The sequence below is a fragment of the Sinocyclocheilus rhinocerous genome, unplaced genomic scaffold, assembly GCF_001515625.1.
Source record: "Sinocyclocheilus rhinocerous isolate Xijiao unplaced genomic scaffold, SAMN03320098_v1.1 scaffold1406, whole genome shotgun sequence".
NCBI classification, from domain to species: Eukaryota; Metazoa; Chordata; class Actinopteri; order Cypriniformes; family Cyprinidae; genus Sinocyclocheilus; species Sinocyclocheilus rhinocerous.
Genome location: NW_015647095.1, coordinates 987320 through 992845, shown reverse-complemented (window position 1 = coordinate 992845; position 5526 = coordinate 987320). Strand labels below are relative to the sequence as shown.

Here is a 5526-nt window from a genome sequence, read left to right as displayed (position 1 = left end):
GAAATTTTTTTTTTTTTTTTTTTTTTTTATAGTATGCAAAACATGCACACAATATGCAATGGTAAACATTTAGAACAGTACAATGCAGTACATCTGCTGTTCACTTAATTCTAAAATGTCTGCATCTGGTTTATTTTGTATTATTTACTTATAGTGTCTTAAAATGTCTTAATTACTGAGATTCTGATGAAATAAGGAGAAAAAGAAGTCAAGCGCATTAAAGCATTTCACAAGCAACCCCAAACTCATGGGTTTAGGTCTTACTGAATGCACGAACAGCTGAAATGCATCAATTAAAACGTATGTAAAAGTATTATGAAAACTGTTGCTCAATGCAGTGGGTCATCTGGGTATTCAGTACATATAGTAAGTTAGTTAAGTCAAACTAGACCATATTAATAATGAACACAGAGCAGGTACCTATAGCCCCCTCAGTTTGTTCACATAAACAGCTTAACGTCAGGGTCAAATCAGCTTCTGCTTTTGTAGCATGCGGCATGAGACACGACACCCGCAGTAACAAGCACTGCTTGGGGTTTTCTGTGCCACACTGATAAGAAATGCATCTAAAAGCCTCTATAAACCAAGTCTACTAGTGTCCATATCTGAAATACGGACTCCTGGAAAACAAATACTGCGAGAGATGTCCTCTAAAGACATGAAAATGTCACCGGTGGGTTGCGGGAAGTCTGCGGGCGTTTGTGATTTCAGTCAGGTTCGAGGCAGATTCTAAGCGAGGGAAGGCACTAATCAATTACAATCCTGAATTAACGATCCCGTCAGGGGAAGGAAAACAAACCCCTGCGAACCAGGTAAACAGGATTTGTAGGTCCAGCTGTCCCAAGATGAACACGGATTAATAACAATACCACAAATGTGTAAACACAACATAAACAGCAAAACCTTGAGCTCTGGCTGGATTATTTTGAAGGTCGTAGAGGAATTGCTGCACAGGAAGTGCTGATGTTTCTTGGTGATGTAGCCCAATATCTTATACTATGTTTGACAATCCAGTGTTTTAGCTATGGAGCTAATTTTTTATTCTAAACAGGTTTGAAGGAAAGTAGTGTTTTGACTGTCCTAGTCAAAGCTTAATAAGCAGAAAAGCAGAATGTCGGCATGTTAATTTCCTCTGCCTTTCATGTACCCTAGCCAACAAATTCAGACATACAACTTCCTCTACATAAAATGACCAGTTTAATTCTCCAGGAGTTTAAGATACTCTGTCTAACCATCAAAATGTAAAAGACATGCACTCAACATCAAAGGTGTCCTTTGTACTTCACTGAAGGCTAGTGTATTTTGATGATGCTCTTTACTTTGCTGCAGAGTTTTGCAATATTAGGATATTAAAATATAATTTCATGAAAAATATACTGAAAAGTACTGCACTGAAAACCACAAACCACTCAAATTTTAAACAAAAGCAGTACAGGTCAAGAATAAGAAGAATCTTTTTATAATATTACCGCCCCTTAATCTGCAAGTTTCCACCCACGGCGCCGTCATTTTGATTTCGCAAGCGACAACGGTGTACCAGTTCTAACACCATGGCCAAAGTTCGAGCAAAGGATGCTAACTGTTCTGTCTTTGGCTGCATCGTCGAACACATTACACTGTTTAGAGTCCCAGCCTCAGAGGAGACAAGAGAGCAGTGGATTTATTGATTTATTTACTGTATATTACGCTGTTGCCACACAGATCAAATATAAACATGAGATTTCTTTCCCAGCTGTTTATCTTCACAGACATAACCTATTTATAACTCACAAGTTTTTTAACAAACTTGTGTGTATTTGACAGTTTAAGCGCAATAAGACATGAAAACCAAATCAAAACCAAACAGATGTTTTTTAACAAAGTATCTGAGGAATGAGCTGTAAAGGCACAGCCCTATTCTGGAAAAGGGGGCGGGAATCAGCAGCACATTTGCATTTAAAGAGACATGAGCGAAAACAGCGTGTTTCTGCTTCCAATCAAAATTAGGCACTTTCAAAATTATATAATAAATTATCTCTGGGGTATTTTGAGCTAAAACTTTACAGACACATTCTGGGGACACCTGAGACTTATATTACATATTGTAAAAACGGGCATAATAGGTCTCCTTTAAACAGTAAGTAATTACGTAAATAAACAAATAAATAAAAGGTTAATCTTTTAATGGTAAAGGCCTCTAACATTAACACTCAAATGACGATACTTTTATTAACAGTCTTATTAACTCTTTCCCCGCCAAACACGGAATTTTCCGTTATTCATAAGACAACGCTTCCCAGCCAAACACGGAATTTTCCGGGTTTCCGTGTTTTCACTGTTATACGCTAGGGGGCGCTATTACACATCTTCTGAATGAGTCTAGAAAGTGCCGATCAAAAACACAAACCAGGAAGATGCAGAAACGAGCGATCTCATATGTAAGCATATGCATATGAAAAATAATGCGATCATCAACACTAACCGCATATAAATGAAAACTGCCTAAAGTTACAGAGGGAAATGTCAATCCAGAAAGTGGTAAAGGCCTGTGCAAGCTTTGGGAGTACTGATGGAAGCCATCTACTGCATCTTTGCTTTAATAATATTATGGACTATGATCCAGATGTAGTATTTGATAAAAAATTAGATTTTCTCAGCTTTTTGCTCAAAATTTTGTTTTTTTATTTTATTTACATTCAAGTGTAGATAAAAAACAATGTTTGAAGCTAGAATAAAACAGATTTTTTTGTTTGAAAGTAGAGGGTCTGATCTTGTATTGCATGTTTAGATATTCATACAACAAAATATTCTGGGGGCCATGAAATTTTAGTGAAAATCAGCAAAAACGCTGGCAGTGGCTGGCAACTTTTTTCAAAAACGCTGGTGGGGAAAGAGTTAACTACGGAGGATAAGAACAGTGACTTTTCATCTTTCTGGTAAAAACAAAACAGAAGCTTTAGCATAGAGAGGCAGCTTCAGACGAGAGTGTTAGCACCTTACTGAAAACACTGAAGGTTCACACCCTTTTCACAAGCTGTATGCTGTTTGATTCTACTGAAAATCAGTCCAATTTCAGTCTTTCTGTTCCTTTATCTCATAGCAAAATAAAATAAAAGCCCCACAGACTCGTATTTTTATACTTTTTAGGAAATGTCTCTGCATAAGCTGAAATAGGAATAAAAAAATACACCCAATTTACACGTTAAAAGAGGAAAGACTACTGTATAGACAATAAACATGACGCAAACCCAAAGAAAACCAAACTGTGATGATGAAAATGAGACTGCGGCTACTAAACCATCAACAGCATGTCTTTGATCCTGTATCATTTTTTAAGGCTGCATAATGCTTGCGTAACAGCCTGATCATGGTAAGGAGGGGTCAAAGACAAAGACGAGGCTGTAAAGCCACTGACAGGCTGCTCTCAAAATCCTCACAGTTAAACTGAATGTGCATTTAAGCGGAAGGGAGGATGGAGAGACCGTGGATGAAAATGTCGCTCTCCATCTTCCAGCTGCCTTGGTTCTGGTGGAGCCGCTCCCTGCGACGCACGCTGTGTCAGAGGAGCACAAGCCAACGTGCCGCAGATGTCAGAGCCCCCATGAGCCATCGCCTAGCAACAGCTCAGAATCAGATTGCATCACAATCCGGCACGCAGCAAACATCTATGAACAAACAGCAGCTGTCTGCATCTCCAATACTGCCCTGTTCAACCTCTAACAACAACACACTCATCGCAATCCATAATCATATGACAAAACACCTGTGGTCTATGATACTGAAGTGACAGCAGTTTTAATCGTGAAGGTGAGATTTCTGATACTTACTTTATTACACTAAATGATGGCATGTACATACATGCCATATGATTACATGATTAAATGCCAAAGGGGCACAATCAGTAAGTTTTTCATTACTAAAAAAGTTGTACAAAGTAATTAGATAATAAAATTAATATAATATATTAATTAAAATAATAAATAAAAAGCTGCTTTATTTTACATGTAGGTTGCCTCTCCATGGAAAAAACAGACTAAAATATAAATAAATAAACAATATTATAAAATAATAAGTAAATATATTTTTTCAAATAAATGATTTGAGCGGATCCAGCGAGAGCTTGATGGGGCGACGCGGAATGAAAAAGTTTTTCAGGAGTTGCGGCAATAGAGGTGGCGCAACTATAACGACATGTGAATAATTCCCGCCCACTCTAAAGTGATACTAAACTGCAGTGGAAATGCGAGCTGAACTGAGCCGAGCCGAGCCGTGCCGTACTGAGCCGAGCCGAGTCGTACCACGCAGTGGAAAAGCGTCCTAAGTGAAAATAGCAATAGTTTTTTATTACACTAAGTGAAAATAGTATTCTTTTAGCAATATGTTATTTACACGTGCAAAGTGCAAACAGATATAGATTGTATTTACACTGTTAAAATAGCAGCATTTTCTGCTATTTATGCTAATTATTGCAAATAGTGGCACCTCAAATTATCTGCACCTCAGTATTGTAGTACATTATAAAACAGTATGCAATAATAATGTATTGAGTGTAAATTATAATTTTAATTCAAATTATTAAATGGATGCCACCTTATTGGGACAATATAAGCCCTCCCCACACCTACCCTAAACCTATCCGATACTTTATTTTCAACTTTTCGATTATTTCCTTTATTTTTATTGAAAATAAATGCCTTTCTGGTGTGATATGCGATTTGAAAAGGGAGAAAAAAGTTTTTATATATATATTTAAAAACCACGTCTGGTTTGCTTGTGGGGACTCTCCATAGGCGTAATGGTTTTTATACTGTACATTGTAGAATATATGTCTGAATACTTTCCGTACCCACTGTATATATATATATATATATACAGCGGCTATTTGAGCGCAAATAGCAATAGATGCTATTTACACTGTGAAAATAGCATATTTTCTTATCGACAGATGCGATTTACACTAATGGCGCTTTTCCACTGCATGGTACAGCACGGTACGGTTCACTTTTGGGGGGTTTTCCACTGGGTACAGTACCTGGTACTTTTTTTTAGTACCACCTCGGTTGAGGTTCCAAGTGAACCGTACCGTTACCAAAACGTGACTTGTAAACTCTGCTGATCACGGATTGGCCGGAGAGAATCGTCACTACCTGCGTCACTGAACTTGAGACACAAACACAACAGAACCGCTAGATTTAAATCAGCACAGCCAGCGAAGGATCGAACGCAACTGTTTTGAACGAGCGCACCTTTTTTTAACAACCAAAAAGTGGCTGTTTTGTTGTCTGTTGAGGAAGTACAGACGTTCCTCTCGTTGATAGCAGAGGAGCGGATCCAGCGAGAGCTTGATGGGGCGACGCGGAATGAAAAAGTTTTTCAGGAGTCGCGGCAGTAGAGGTGGCGCAACTATAAACGACATGTGAATAATCCCGCCCACTCTAAAGCGGTACTGAACTGCAGTGGAAACGCAAACCGAGCCGAGCCGAACCGTGCCGTGCCGTACTGAGCCGTACCGAGCCGAGTCGTACCACGCAGTGGAAAAGCGCCAAT

General features: G+C 38.6%; 1 protein-coding gene across 2 annotated transcripts in view; it reads right to left on the bottom strand.

Annotated features, from left to right (window-relative positions):
• ctnnbip1 (catenin, beta interacting protein 1) overlaps nucleotides 1-5526 on the bottom strand; it is a 31938-nt gene that overhangs the window by 2575 nt on the left and 23837 nt on the right. The gene's annotated exons all lie outside the window — the stretch shown is intronic.